This window comes from Herpailurus yagouaroundi, unplaced genomic scaffold, assembly GCF_014898765.1.
Source record: "Herpailurus yagouaroundi ecotype Mexico unplaced genomic scaffold, PumYag 28, whole genome shotgun sequence".
Classification (NCBI taxonomy): Eukaryota; Metazoa; Chordata; class Mammalia; order Carnivora; family Felidae; genus Herpailurus; species Herpailurus yagouaroundi.
This window is the reverse complement of record NW_024412376.1, coordinates 47,236,127-47,252,050: the sequence shown is the minus strand read 5'-3', so window position 1 is coordinate 47,252,050 and position 15,924 is coordinate 47,236,127. Positions and strand designations below refer to the sequence as shown.

Here is a 15,924-nt window from a genome sequence, read left to right as displayed (position 1 = left end):
TTAGAATTGGGTGTGAGGATAAAGTTAGGAACATAGTTTGGGACATCAGTAATTGAAGATCAGAGATGCTAGACTCAGGAGACTGAATGTATCCTGTAGGCCATGAAGAGCCACTGAAGATGACTACAAGGGGAATACTATCATGGAAGGACAATTACACAGTATAGATTTGGGTTGATCCTAGTGGGATGTGCAAGAAAGTTTATGCAAGGAGATGTGGCATGAAGTCTTGAAGAACTAATGGGAGCCTGGATCATGAGTGTCAAAAAGAGAATGCTAGGGCATGATGTGAGAGATGTTAAAAAAACAAATATTAGTAAGATTGGGGATTAATTACCTATTTAGTTGGACAACTTAGTCACTTTAATCTCTTGTGTTCACTTTAATTGTTATGCACAACATATATTAAGCTACAATTCGATTAGTCAGTATAGTGAGTTAAATAGACCTTAACACATCCTTCAAGAGTTCTTAATGCAAAGAGGCAATCACATAAAAATATGCACTGAACCAATGCTGTAAAATCTCCTTCAAGAGTTCTTAATGCAAAGAGGCAATCACATAAAAATATGCACTGAACCAATGCTGTAAAATCTCATTGATTTAAAAAACCAATAATTGAAAAGATATTAGAACAGTAGACATTTTGAATTACAACATGCTTTCAAAGAAATTCAGTTTTATTACTTTGAAGTTTATATAGAAGTAGTTTATTTAGGTTAACATGTACAAGAGGTTTTGTTTTTAATAACAGTTACAATTTTTATCATTGTTATTCTTCATATATAGTGATCTAAATTTTTTTAAATGTTTAGTTTTGAGAGAGAGAGACAGAGTGTGAGCGGATGAGGGACAGAGAGAGAGGGAGACACAGAATCTGAAGCAGGCTCCAGGCTCTGAGCTGTCAACACAGAGCCGGACGCAGGGCTCGAACTTGTGAACCACGAGATCATGACTTGAGCTGAAGTTGGACATTTAACTGACTGAGCCACCCAGGTGCTCCTATAGTGTTCTTCTAAATAGTAGTTTTATTAAAAGATTTTTAAGAAGTTTATTTATTTATTTTGAGAGAGAGAGAGAGAGAGAGAGAGAGAGAGAGAGCGCGAGCAGAGAGAATCCCAAGCAGGCTCTGCATTGTCAGCACAAAGCCTGACGCAGGGCTCAGCTCACAAACTAAGAGATCATGACCTGAGTCGAAATCAAGAGTCAGACGCTTAACCAACTGAGCCACCCAGGCACCCCTAAATAATAATTTTAATCGTAGTTTTGTAAACACTAAATATGTTCAATCCATTAAGGACAGTTTTAGATAAATTTGGTCTGAACTAAAGAGGGTCCTTAAAAATACATAATTTTGTTTAAAAAATTTTTTAAATACTTTTATTTATTTTTGAGAGAGAGGGGGAGAGAGAGAGAGAGTGCGCATGAGCAGGGGAGGGGCAGAGAGAGAGGGAGACACAGAATCTGAAGCAGTCTCCAGGCCCTGAACTGTCAGCACAGAGCCTAACGTGGGGCTCGAACTTTTAAACTAATTCAAAAGTATAGTAAAATTCTCACTGGTTTTCAAAGAGGCTCTGACATCTAATATGTTTTATCACTTGTCATATAATAATTAAGACTTTACAACCCAGAATAGTAGCCAACACAGATAGCTTGTCAAATTCTGTCTTCAAAGAATGAAAGGACAGATAGAACTTGCTAGGAAACCAGCTTTGGGTATTATCTTCCATTTCTTGTTATTTCCCTGTTTCTCTCTCTTTTTTCAAAATAGAATGTACTTATTGACTTAAAAAGAAAAAGGAAAAAATACATTCACAGAAATAGATGAAGCACATATGCCTTAAAAGAAAATCTGTCATATGGTTTGCAGTTGTTTCTTATATTTATTTTTTAACTTCACATTAAGGAAGCTGACTTTCTCATGGCCTTGGAACTAGGCCTTGGCTTTCCAGGAAAAGTAATTCAAACAGAGCTATTTTATGGCAATTAGATGGCTTAGAGAAAAGCTTTTAACAACTCAGAGCTTGTCAAACAAGAAGACATTATCTAAATGTCTTTGAAAAGAAGATTTAAATTTCGTTATTACTTCTTATCCATTTGGGAAAATAAAGCTCCTGGGAGAAATGCCATTATTGTGTGTATTAACATTTTAAATTTGCACAAACAATTCTGTCATACCTTCTCTAAGCCCCATCAAGTCAAAGGGTGAAAACTGGGAATTATTAAAGAAGAATCAATCCAAGAAAATACCTGAATTCTGTTTCTCCAGAATATAATTCAATCAATTAATTGTTCATTAATTTACTTATTTATGTTGACTGTTTTGTTACCTGTATAACACATAGGACTACAGACAAATACAATAAAAACCAAAATATAATATGAATAGAAATAGCTTAGTGAAAGTCTATTTCCTTCCAGTAACTTTAGGGCAAATAAGTGAATTTTGATATTTTTGTTCCAGTAACTCTGCTTCCAAAGACAGATTATTTTGGCTTTGGATTTAATTTTACAAAGCGACATTTCCTAGCTTCATAATAAACACAATGCCGTATTTCCAAGGGAATTAATCAGACCTAAGGATAGCTGTTAATATTTCAGTTCCTAAAAATTCCTTTAGATGTCTCTGTTTTGCATCTCATCAGCATCCATACAGGAGGCCACTGGGAAAGACAATGCCGAAGCTGGTTTCCTAGCAAGTGCAGGCTAGCCTTTAAGGACAAACGGGGCTCTTTGAAAACAGAATTTGACAAAGTTAATGAAAGAAATATATGGATGACTGACATGCAGATACACCATTACACTTCATAGTACTTCTAAGCCAAAAACAAACAAAGAAACAAAAACCCAAAAAAACAACAACAACAAAAAAAATCACAAAACTCTACTGGGGGAGATGTCCTTTTCTACTGAGCTTGCAGGCAATTCTGTCGCATCATACAATTTTAATACTGTTTGGGTTTGTAGTACAACCTGTGTTTTCATTCGAGGATATCCATTCAAGCTTAAATGACAAAGGTTAGGCAACAAATTTCTTTATTCTTTGCTTTTTAAAGGCTATGAAATATTGAAATGACTGCTTTATTATAAATGTGTGCACCTGTCTCTTAGAAATTTAAACATGCTAGGATATAGTAATATGTGTGGGAAGGAAAAAAGACATCTGAAAATGTTATTAGGCTTGTAGTTAAATGTGGCGGATTAATTGCACACACCTTACCTTTTTTCTCTACCAAATCCCCACCGAAACGATACTAAAAGAATTAAAAAGATGCATTACCCGGAGGGCAACGTAAGATTTTTTTTGGAAGTCCCCAAAATTTTGGCAGATGGAAGAGCAGAGTGAAAAAAGCTAAAAGCTAACTGCTTGCAGATGGGGGGCCCCATGAAGCAGGTCACAAAACTCCAGAAGGCACCAGATACCTCTGAAGGAAAAAGGTAAGAGTGGAGATAAAGTTAAATGGAAGATATATATAAGGACTACTTCATTCCTTGTAGTATTGCCCACAATAATGCAATTCCTCTCTCAGCTCTTGCAGAGCACAGGAGGTTTGCTCCCTAGAAAAATCAAACCTGAGAAAGTTTACATCTGGGGACATCAGAAATAGCAGAATGAAAGATGAAATGATAAAGTGATAAAAGAGGACTTAAATTAATATCTAAATTTTATATATTGATAAGCCCCTTGCTCTTATCTCTCTCTCTATGCAAAATGTGGACAGTGGTCACTTAGCTCCAACAGGCAATATATTAGTAGATTCCTTCCTGGAGTTCTTGATTGGCTCCAGAGGAACAAAAAAATCTACATTTTCTGACATTCCTAGGTCCTGACCGCCTTGCAATGAGGCTCACCAAATGGGTTGTTCTGCCATCAGAGTTATCAATGTGAATGGTTATTCAAGGACTACTAGATACATGAAGAAAGCATTTTATATACAAGTCATAGATGACAACTAAAATGAAAGGAACTCAGAAGAAAAAAAGTATTGAAGCAGAAGAAAAAATGATAAAGTAAACAATCATTAATATTCTTAGGGACTTGGAATGTATTTTATTCTTCAAGCAATAGCAGGAAGGTATAAAAAAATTGAGAGAATACCAAAGTCTTAAGAAATAATAATATTTTTAGCAGAAGTAAATAATTTAATAGAAGTATGAAAGGTAAAGTGGGGACTCTTCCAAAAAATTTAGAACAAAAAGAGAAAGAGAAAGCAAATAAGAAAGAAAATATTTTTAAAAGCTAGTGGACCGGTCAAGGGCAAGACACTCAACTATTAGGTTTTTGAGAAAGAACAAAAAGCAAAGAAAGGGAGGAAAAAAATCGTAAAAAACAATGTGAGAAGACTTCCAAGTATTGAAAGCTATGAATTTCTGGATCAAAAGAGTCCTCCAAGTGCTCAGAAATGAATGATAAAAAAAAAAAAAAATCAACATCAACTCATAATATGACATTGCAGAACCCTAAGGATACAAAGAAGATCCTAAGAGCAGCTGAATGGAAATAGCAGGGCCCATTCAAAAGATAGTAGTTAGACAGTGAAGTAGTCCCCTTCAAAATCCTGAGGAAAAATGAATTGGAGCCTAGAAATCCATCGTCAGCCAAGTTTTCCATCAACTAGGAATGCAGAGTAATACTTTTAGATATGCAGGATCTCTAAAAATGAGTCCTCTGTGCACTATTTCTCAGGACACTACTAGAGGTTGTTTTCCATAAAAAAAAAAGGGGGATCAAACAGTAAGAGAGGGAGTCCACCGATCTGAGTGAAACACGCTACAAAACAGGAACAAGATAGGGGTGCCTGGGCGGCTCAGTTGGCTAAGCATCTGACTTCGGCTCAGGTCATGATCTCATTGTTCATGAGTTTGAGCCCTGCGTCAGGCTCAGATCCTGGAGCCTCCTTTGGATTCTGGTCTCCCTCTCTCTCTGTCCCTCCCCCACTTGCATTCTGTCTGTCTCTCTCAAAAATAAATAAACGTTAAAAAAAATTTAAAAACAGGAGCAAGGTAAAGGCCTTGTCTGGATGATGGTGAAGGAAAGTGTCAGGATGATAGTTGTGTAACAGATGTGAGAACAGTCAGTCCAGATTAGAAAAATCAGCCCAGAGGTCTGTAAAAGATATGTTTTCAAAGTAAAAACACAACTGATATATTACCTGGTGTTGTGCATTTGACAGCTGAAAATTATGCTTCAAACAAGCCCAAATTAGAGATGTAATCAAAACACTATTTTTGTCTCCCATTGTTCTTTTACAGTTTTTCAGTAATTGATTCCTCCCACCCCTCCTTTCTTCTGGATAAATTCTCCAGAAGTTCACATAGCTAATTGGCTCACTCTTAGAAAATAAAACACTCCAGTGGCAGAAGCAGTCTAGTTGTTCACCAAGCCTGTTTCTTCTTCCTTTGCACAAATATATATTGCATTTCCCAGGCTCTCTTAGAGTTAGATGTGACCATGTGACTGGGTTCTGACCAGTGGAACACAAGACAAAGTGATTGATGACATTTTGGGGCCTGGTTCACAAAAAAATTCTGATAGAAGATGCTTTGTGTTCTTTCCCCTTCTGTCAGGCTCATGCAGAAATGAATTTGCTGGCCTGTGAAGCTACAGGTTGATGATGGTAGAGCCATAAAATTGAAAGAGACTGGATTTCTGAAGTGCTGCTTGATGCTTGGAACATAGCCACCTGCCAATCAAAAAGAGACATTTCATGGGGCCAAAAAATAAACTTCTATTGTCATGCCGTTGGAAAACAATTAGCAAAACTGTCCTCTGGAGACTTGAAAAGCAGACCATGTTTCTACTCAGCCTATAGCTTTGGGGAAAAGTTTAGGAAAAGAGTGATAGGCAATACCATGTGCTTTCAGCAATTTTACTAGAAAAGATGAGCTCAGGAAAGAATTGGCAGTTTGAAGCAGAAATGAAATTGTCTGTAGAGAAAGACCAGAAATTTGATCCTTTGAATTTGAAACTTTCCATTTCACATATGCTCTCAATATGTAAATTAGAATATCCATGATCTATAACTAAACCATAACTACAGACATGCATTTGGTTTATCATGCAGTCTCCACCTGGCACTGAGGCAGACCAGCCGCTGTCAGTGGGAGAGGGGCAGGTGATTTTTTCTGTGCTTGCCGACCACTTGTTTGCCACTTGCAAGCTGTTACTACTGATGCTGTGGGTTTTGGGGAGTGCAGTTTGGTGGGAGAAAGGGAAAAGTGGAGAAAAAATTTCAGATTAGCCCTGATTCTGCTGTTAAGATGTTTGGAGCTGGTGTTCCTCTTAGGGCTGCTCTGGGGGTTCTGCAGGAACGCCCCCCGTCCCAGCTGTGCTCACCCAGCTACAGTACCCGCAGTGGGAGCGTGAGGCTGCTTCTTTATCTGTCCACGCAGCCACCATTTCCTATTGCCTCTTCCTTTAGAAGCTCAGTAGCCCTGCCAGAGAGTCCTCTTGAGCAGGGCAAAAAATGTCCCCAGGCTAGTTCTCTCCATGAGATCCTCAGCTCCTCTCCCAGAAATATGTTGCTTCATTGCCCAAATAAGTCACCACCTGCCCCTCCTGCCTGCCTGTCAGATCTCAATCATCTCATGTCTCACACTCCAGGGAAGACATTTTAAGCTCTTTTTTGAAGCCCCTTTTTGCCAAGGGTTATCATCCCACCTTTTTCCCTCACAGAAAGTGAAACTCAGAGCCTAGTAGTGTGCATGGGTGTGTGTGCATGCACAAACACACACCCTTCTTTGGAAATCATATCTTCATTTCCAATCTCTTGACCTTTCTGTATCCTCCTGTGGTTTTGGAACTAACTGGTTCTCTGGTATCTCTTAAAATCTGTACTTTGGTTTGAAATTTTTTGCATAGGAGATTTCATATGTAGTATATTACAATGACCTAGCTGGCATTTTCAATTTAACAACCTGTTACACTGTATTAGAAAGAGTTTTATACTTCCGTTGGAAGATTATGGGAGAGAATTAGTGATAAGCACAGAGAAACCAATTATATAATAGGAATGTTGAAAATCAAGCAGGTTTTAGTTCCCTATAAAACAAAAAGCTGTGTAAGAAAGGAAACTAACTGCCTTCCTTCCACTCCACGTCCCACCCACACTATGGCAAGCTACTCCTCACCATTCAAGGAATGCAATAATGGGGATGGGTTATCTTAGTCCTAAATATTTTTTGCAAATCTGTTTCCTATACTGTAAAGAAGCATGAAGATGATGGGTTTAAAAGGTGACCTTTTGGGGCGCCTGGGTGGCTCAGTCGGTTGAGCGTCCGACTTCAGCTCAGGTCACGATCTCATGGTTCGTGAGTTTGAGCCCCACGTCAGGCTCTGGGCTGATGGCTCAGAGCCCGGAGCCGGCTTCCGATTCTGTGTCTCCCTCTCTCTCTGCCCCTCCCCCATTCATGCTCGCTCTCTCTCTCTCTCTCTCTGTCTCAAAAATAAGTAAACATTAAAAAAGGTGACCTTTTCTACATTAGAGTGCTCATTCTAAAATATTAAAAACAAGCTAAAATAATGCATTCCTTTGTGTAATTTGGTATCCTTTTTTTTTTTAAAGGAAAGTTTAGATGTGGTTAATGGGCTCTTTGTCCCATTTCTTTTATTTATTTTTTATGAAGCTGTTTGTTTAATTCCAGTATCGTTAACATACAATGTTATATTAATTTCAGGTATACAGTATAGTGATTCAACAATTCTAATTATCACTCAGTGCTCATCATGATAAATATACCCTTTAATTTTCATCACCTAGTTTACCCATTTCCATAACCACATCTCCTCTGGTAACCATCAGTTTGTTCTCTGTAGTTAAGAATGCGTCCCAACATGTATAGCACTGCTGTCAACAATAGCCAAATTATAGAAAGAGCCTGAATGTCTATCGACTGATGAATGGATAAAGAAGAGGTGGTGTGTACACACACACACACACACACACACACACACACACACACATATACTGGAATATTACTTGGTGATCAAAAAGAATGAAGTCTTGCCATTTGCAACAATGTGGATGGAACTAGAGTATTATGCTAAGTGAAATAAGTCAGAGAAGGAAAAATATCATGATTTCACTCATGTGTGGAATTTCAGAAATACAACAGATGAACATAGGGGAAGGGAAAGAAAAATAAGATAAAAAGAGAGGGATGCAAACCATGAGAGTCTTAAATACAGAGAACAACCTGAGGATTGGTGGAGATGAGCTGGGTGGGGAGATGGGCTAAATGGGTGATGGGCATTAAGGAGGGCACTTGTTGGGATGAGCACTGGGTGTTATTTGGAAGTGATGAATCACTGGGTTCTACTCTGGAAACCAGTACTTCACTGTATGTTAACTAACTTGAATTTAAATTAAAAAAAAAAGAATTTTGGTTTGTCTTCTCTTTCTTTTTTCCCCTTTGCTGTTTTGTTTCTTAAATTCCACATATGAGTGGAATCATATGGTATTTGTTTTTCTCTGACTGATCTATGTCATTTAGCTTTATACTCTCTAGCTTCATCCATGTTGTTGGAGATGGCAAGCTTTCATTCCTTTTTATGGCTAAATAATATTCCATTATAGATATACACCACCTCTTCTTTATGCATTCCTCTATTGATGGGCACTTCCATAATTGTTTTTTAACATTTATTCATTTTTGAGAGACAGACAGAGACAGAGCATGAGCGGGGGAGGGACAGAGACAGGGAGACACAGAATCCGAGGCAGGCTCCAGGCCCTGAGCCGTCAGCATAGAGCCCAACATGGGACTCGAACTCACAAACTGCAAGATCATGACCTGAGCTGAAGTCAGTCGCTCAACTGACTGAGCCATCCAGGTGCCCCATTCCATAATTTGGCTTCCATGATGTGGCTACTGTAAGTAATGCTGCAATAAACATAGGGGTGCATGTATCCCTTTGAGTTACTGTTTTTATATTTTTTGGGTAAATACCCAGTAGTGCAATTACTGAATCCTAGGGTAGTTCTATTTTTAACTTTTTGAGGAACCTCCGTAATGTTTTCCATAGCAGATGCACCAGTTGGCATTCCCATCAATGGTACACGAGGATTTCTTTTTCTGTAAATCCTCACCAACATCTGTTGTTTCTTGTGTTTTTGATTTTAGCCATTCTGACAGGTGTGATGTAATATCTCATTGTAGTTCTGATTTACATTTCCCTGACGATCAGTGATTATGATCTTTTCATATGTCTGTTGGATGTCTGAATGTCTTCTTTAGAGGAATGTCTGTTCATGTCTTCTGCCCATTTTTTAAGTGGATTATTTGTTTTTTGGGTGTTGAGTTGTATCAGTTTTTTATATATTTTGGGGACTAACCCTTTATCAGATATGTCATTTGTATCTATCATCTCCCATTCAGTAGGTTGCCTTTTAGTTTTGTTGATTATTTTCTTCTCTGTGCAGAAGCTTTTAATTTTGATGTAGTCCCAATAGTTGATTTTTGCTATTATTTCCCTTGCCTGAGGAAACATATCTAGAAAAGTGTTGCTGTGGCTGATGTCAGAGAAAATGCTCCCTGTGCTTTCTTCTAGGATTGTTATGTTTTCAGGTCTCATATTTAGGTCTTTAATCAATTTTGAGTTTATTTGTGTGTATGGTGTAAGAAAGTGGTCCAGTTTCATTCTTTTGCACGTAGCTGTCCAGTTTCCTCAATACTATTTGTTGAAGAGACTGTCTTTTTTCCCGTTGGATACTCTTTCCAGCTTTGTTGAAGATTAATTGACCGTATGTTTGTAGGTTCATTTCTGGGTTTTCTGTTCTGTTCTATTGGTTGCGTGTCTGTTTTTGTGCCAGTACCATACTATTTTGAGTACTACTGCTTTGTAATATAACTTGAATTCTGGAACTGTGATACCTCCAGTTTTGTTTTTCTTTTTCAAGATTGATTTGGCCAGTTGGGGTCTTTTATGGTTCCATACAAATAATATTGGGATTATTTGTTCTAGTTCTGTGACAAATGCTGTTGACATTTTGATAGGGATTACATTGGATGTGTAGATTGCTTTGAGTAGTAGAGACATTTTAACAACATTTGTTCTTTCAACCCATGAGAATGAGATGTCTTTCCATTTCTTTGCCCAATCTTGAATTTCTTTCATCAGTGTTTTATTTATAGTTTTCAGAGTACAGGTCTTTCAACTCTTTGATTAGGTTTATTCCTAGGTATTTTATTATTTTTGGTGCTATTGTAAATCGAATTGTTGTCTTAATTTCTCCTCTACTTCATTGTTGGTATACAGAAATGCAACAGATTTCTATACATTGATTTTGTGTCCTGCAACTTTACTGAATTCATTTATCAGTTCTAGTTGTGTTTTGGTGGAGTCTTTCAGGTTTTCTGTGTATAATATGCCGTATGCATATAGTAAAAGCCATATGCAAATAGTAAAAATTTTACTTCTTCCTTACAAATTTGGATACCTTTAATCTCTTTGTTGTCTGATTGCTATTGCTAGTACTTCCCCATACTATTTTGAATAAAAGTGGTGAGAGTGGACATCCTTGTCTTGTTCCTGACTCTAGGGGAACAGTTTTTCCCCATTGAATAAGATGTTTGCTGTGAGATTTTAGCGTAAGGACTTTATGTTGAGGTATGTTGTCTTTAGACCTACTTTGTTGAGGTTTGTAATCGTGAATAGATATTGTATTTTGTCAAATGCTTTTTGTTTGATTTTTTAATATTGAACCACCCTTGCATCTTGGGAATAAATCCCACTTGATTGTAACGAATAATTTTTTTTTAATGTTTTGCTGGATTTGGCTTGCTAGAATTTTTGCATCTGTGTTCATCAGGGATATTGGCCTGTTGTTCTCTGTTTTGCTCAAAAACCGTCTTTGCCCTTCCTACCTCGTCAATGTGTTCTCTTCTCTACCTTAGTTGTAGAGTTTTTTTCTGACAGTCTTTGAGTCTATTTCTGGGTTACTTACAGTGATGTGAGTGTTATCTAGTTGTATCCATGGGACATGTGACCTTAGGGTCCTTCTACTCCACTGTCTTCCCATCCTCCTGGTCCATGCCATTTCTAATAATAGAAACCTCCAGTTAAGTTCTCGTAGCTCGTTTTCCCTGACGTCTAATCGTTTCCCAAGCATAGTCAATCCTATGCTGCTTCCGTGGCTGACACTCTAGAAGGTTGAAGTTAAGAATGGCTTGCCAGATTATCCCTTAATCCTGAAATACATTGTAAGGCAAATGTAGGAAGAAAATGAGCATATTCACAAATAAGAAAGGCTACATCTTTAAAGGTTCCCTCACTTTTTTCATCTGTAGAAAATCCTTACTTTGCAGGTTAGGGTTTTCTATCAGTTGAGTGAAGGATCATTGTCACTGCTTTTCTCAGCTCACATAGGCAGTCATTTGCCCCATTTTCTGTGACTATCTTACTGTTAATAGCACATGTCACGCTGCATTGTCAATCGTGTGTTCAGTGGCATCCTTCTGTAAGAGAACTCCTGTTAATGATCCTGTTCATTTTCATCTCCCATGTCTAAGAACAACGCCTGAAACAAAGGACCCAATACATGTTGAATGAGTGAATAAGTGATTGAATGAGTAATGACAGAAAACTAGATGAACGCAAATATAATTCACTTTTGTCAACATTTTGAATTTTATTATAATTGTTTGTATGTATTTGTTTCTTCCTTTCCACTGTGAGCACTAGAGGGTATGAATCCTGTTTTACTTACCCCAGTGGCTCTAGCACGTCGCACTGTGCCTAGTGCCTAAAATGTGGCAGTTGTTCATCAACGTTTTCAAAATGAAGAAATGAATTCATTAATTTATGAGATGTGTAAGAATAGGCACCTACTGTCTGTATCTCATGCTTTCGTTATACCAGTTCTTGTCCTTTTTAGGGACTCAATACTATAGTTGAAATCCAAAAAAAAAAAAAAAAAAAAAAAAAAGATTTGGGAGCAGATCTCTTCTGCTACTACCTTCATCACCTTCGGAATACTTATTTTGTTTTTTAAGATAATAACATTTGCTTTTTCTTATCTTGTCCTTTCTTGTTTTTTCTCTCTCTTTGTAGGTAACCCAGATTTTGAACGAAGACCGTGTTTATAAGAGTAGTTAGAATAAGCCTTCTATAGAAGTGATACTTTGGTTTATAAGCCCCAGCTTTTTTGTCCAGTCAGTGCTGTTGGTATTGAATGACTTAATGAAAATGCCTGGGGCTTGCGGATTAAAGAGCTAGGTTATTACATGGGCTTCTTTCCTGAAAAATATTTATTGCAGAATGTTCGTGGCACTAAGTAAAAATAGATAAAATAGTAGCATTTTCAAAGCCCTGATCTTATATGCACACAAGTGCCCTGCTTTTATTTTAACCCTGGCTTAGCACTGCTCAACCACAGAAGTACCAAATCTTCCTTTTGGGGCAAAAAGAACAAATTGCTTTTTCCTTGTTCATAAGACAGATGGAGTATCCAAAGATTGGCTCTATATTGCACACTCTGAAACCAGTCTTAGGCCTATGGTCTGTTTTTCTGTACAAAAGAAAACCACTGGAAGGATACATTTTAAAAATCAGATTGTTACAGGTAGTTGAAAATTTAGTTTGCCCTCAGCTTAAAAAACAAAAACAAAAAGAAAACATTGTAGCCTGAAAAGCAGGAGGAAAGGAAAAATTTGAGCATATCAACACGGACTAAATCTGTCATGCTCAATTGTGCAACAGAACAAAATGAGATGAGTATTAGTGGCAGTTGAGAAAAATAGCTTTTCAAATTCAGTTTTTTTTATGAGAGTAATTTAGGAAGTGTAGTATAAGAGTCATTAAGCACAAAATACCATAAACGTCAGTGTGAGTTGTATTCAGCTTTTGTTTGGCTCACTGAGTGACATACCATACCTTAAACCTGATGAAGAAGCTCTTTTGAAGGCTATAAAGGGAGAGGCATTAAAGCAAACTCTTCAAGCAGCACTGGGTTCTTCAGGGTTAGGGGTCCCTAAAACAACATTTGCCCATCTCACTGAGGAGAGAGAAGAGAAAAGAGAAAGCCTTTGCTTCCAACCCCATGAATGAAGCAATATTAAGAAGAACCTTCTTATGAGCCAGCCACCCATCTGCCATTGGAAAAACAAGAGGGACATGGGCAGGGATGCCTGACTGGCTCAGTCAGTAGAGCATGCAGCTCTTGACCTGAGGGTGGTGAGTTCAAGCTTTATGTTGGGCATAGAGATTACTTAAAAAAAAAAAAAAAAAAAAAAAGAGGGATGTGGGCAGGAACAGTGAGCTTGTGGACTACAGTTTCAAGGAGGGAGGTAGGAGGAGGAATGAAACGTGAATCACCAGGCTGTGACAGAAGGAAATGTGAGTTTAAACACAGCTGTTTGCTCAGAGACTCCTGCAGGATTATATCCGTTATTGTGTTGGGATGGGATGAAAAGAGAGGTGTTCCCCTCCCCCTCACTTCTGCCAGCCCTAAAAGTTATGGAGTGTGAAGCATGAGCTCCCTTGTAAATATTGGTTTGAAAGTCTCACCAACTCTAGAGAGTTTAAAAACCAGGGAAATGCACTATAAATCTAAGATCTCAAGGGAAAAGTATATTTTTATGAGTCTATGTTTATTGAATGCTTGCAGAGAGCAGTACGGTATGACCATTTTAACTTCTGTCCAAATGCTCCCTATTTTTGACTCGCGTAACTTCATTTTAATTGCATCACATGCCTTGCCCTTAGAATGAAGCCTTAACACTTCATACTTGTAGTACATCACCACCCCACTCTTTCTTTACCTGTACTTCTCCAAATCTGCACAGAAAGATATGGCAGCACCATACAATCTAACCTTACCATAACTCTTTTATGTAAGATTTTTGCAGCCACTTGGTTCCTCTGAAAATTTTCCATGGTAGTCTCACAGTCAAGCCTCTATTTGCTTTGTGATGCATCTTCATCCAGACTTACAGTTGTACCTCAAGATCTGGCCACATTGAGCGGGGCCTCTAAAGTTTGGGTCAAGTCAGACTTCTGTAGCCTTCCTTAGCTCTCCAGCTCACACGGATGCCCCCTTTCTCTAAATTTGGAGCCTCTGTGCTGCCCTCCGAGACAGCTGTGTCTGTCCTGCCCAGTTACTAGACATTTTCTCAAGTATTTTCTGGTCTCCTTGGCTGCAGATTCCATTGTATTCATCACAGAGTTTTGTTTGTTTTTATGGAATTTTGATGTGTTGTGTGGCAACATCTGTGCTGAGTGTGTGTGTGTGTGTGTGTGTGTGTGTGTGTGTGTGTGCGTGCATGACTGGGAGAGAGAAGAAAAGTTTTCTTTTTTCTTTTCTTTCATTCCAAAGCATACTTGTTTATTCATTCTTCCCTCCACTCTTGGCAGAAACATCAGTGAACAACCTCTACCACCCCCCCTTTCCACATCTGGGGACGAGAATGGGCAGACACCCTATAGTCCTGCATCATTCCTCTGTGCTGTTCCTCTGCTTGCATAACTTTGGCTCAGAGACAGAGTGAGCACAGCTGGCTGAGTGGTTGCCTGAGGTCAGTAGAGTGATCTACATGCTCAGTCAGTGTCAGGCATTCTAAGATGCGCTGAGGCAGAGGAAGAGTTTCTAGTTAGGAAAACATAAGATGATAATTCAGAATTCTTCTGTGTTTAATGAGGCAGAATCCCTTTAAAATCATAGCATGTAGTTTATGGTATCAATTTCATGTATTCACTCATTATTTATTTATTAATTCATCTGTCCCATATTAAGGTCTGTGTGAATAAATTTAGTAGGGAGGTATAGCAGTTATGTGTTGCCATAATAATGCTGCAAGGCAAACAGCAGCATACAACAACACACATTTATTTAGTTCATGATTCTGAGTCAAATGGATAGTTTTTCTTGTGTAAGCCAGGCTTGACTGATGTTAGCTGAGCTTACTCATTTACCTGTTATCAGCTGGCAATTTAACAGGGCACTGGCAAGCCTGGAGCGCTTTGGCTAAGACAAATGAGACAACTTGGATTCCTTTCATGTGGTCTCTCATCGTCTGGCAGCTTACCCTGAGCTCGTTCACATGATGGTGAGGATCCAAGACGTCAAGGGCAATGAACAAGATCTCTTGAGACATAGCCTCAGAACTGACGCAGAATCACTTCTGTCATGTTCTGGTGGCCAAAAGTAAGTCTAAAGTACAGCCCAGATTCGAGGTAGGGGTGGAGCAGATGGGGAATAAACTCCATCTCTTCAGGGGAAGAGCTGAAGAGTCATATTGTGAAGGACATGGGCCCTGAGAGATCTTTTGGGCCACCCACTTGATCTACTGCAAGGAGCTAGGCACAATGCACGGTTTGAATATAATGTGATGAGGACTAAAAAGGAGCACGTGTGCAGTGGAAAAAATATTTTTTATAATGTTCTTCTACCTTCATTAAATTGTTTTTAAAGGAACAAGAGGAAGAAGGGTATAGGAAAGAGGCGAATAAACGATTTCAGCTCTCTTCCTCCTCTTTGCCACAATACACACAAAGACACTTACTGTGGGAAATCTCAGTGGTGTTCAAGACTTGCCTGGGGCAGCCACTCCAAAGACGTAGTACTGAGCCATTTGGAAGTCAGATCTGCCTGCAGAGGTAGTGTGAATCCTGTATTGCTTCTCCAGCAACGAAGGTGCTATTTGGAAACTAAGCTCTTACTGAAAACTTCAGGTACTTTCCTGGGTCTTCAGGGGAGGCTTTTCTGGGTTACTTTTTGGTTTCTGGAGTCACTATTGGATGCTAAGCTTCATTTCATTTTCTCATTCTGCATTTGTCACTTGGTCTCATTAGATTTCTGGGTCTCACTTGTCTGTCTGATTTAGACTCTTGTAAACTCCCAAGGCAGAGATGGCTGCCTGCTATATTTTACAAAACTTAGTAAATGCTAGCTAGCTATGGCTTTAAATCAATGAATCTTACACTTA

General features: G+C 38.5%; 1 long non-coding RNA gene across 1 annotated transcript; it reads right to left on the bottom strand.

Moving 5' to 3' along the window:
• Positions 1–5,145: 5,145 nt before the first annotated feature.
• On the bottom strand, positions 5,146–14,095 carry LOC121027261 (uncharacterized). Its single transcript, XR_005788632.1, has 2 exons — positions 13,820–14,095; positions 5,146–5,684 (listed from the first exon to the last, which is right to left on the bottom strand). It is a non-coding gene; the product is annotated as an uncharacterized LOC121027261 (long non-coding RNA).
• Between the last annotated feature and the right edge of the window lie 1,829 nt (positions 14,096–15,924).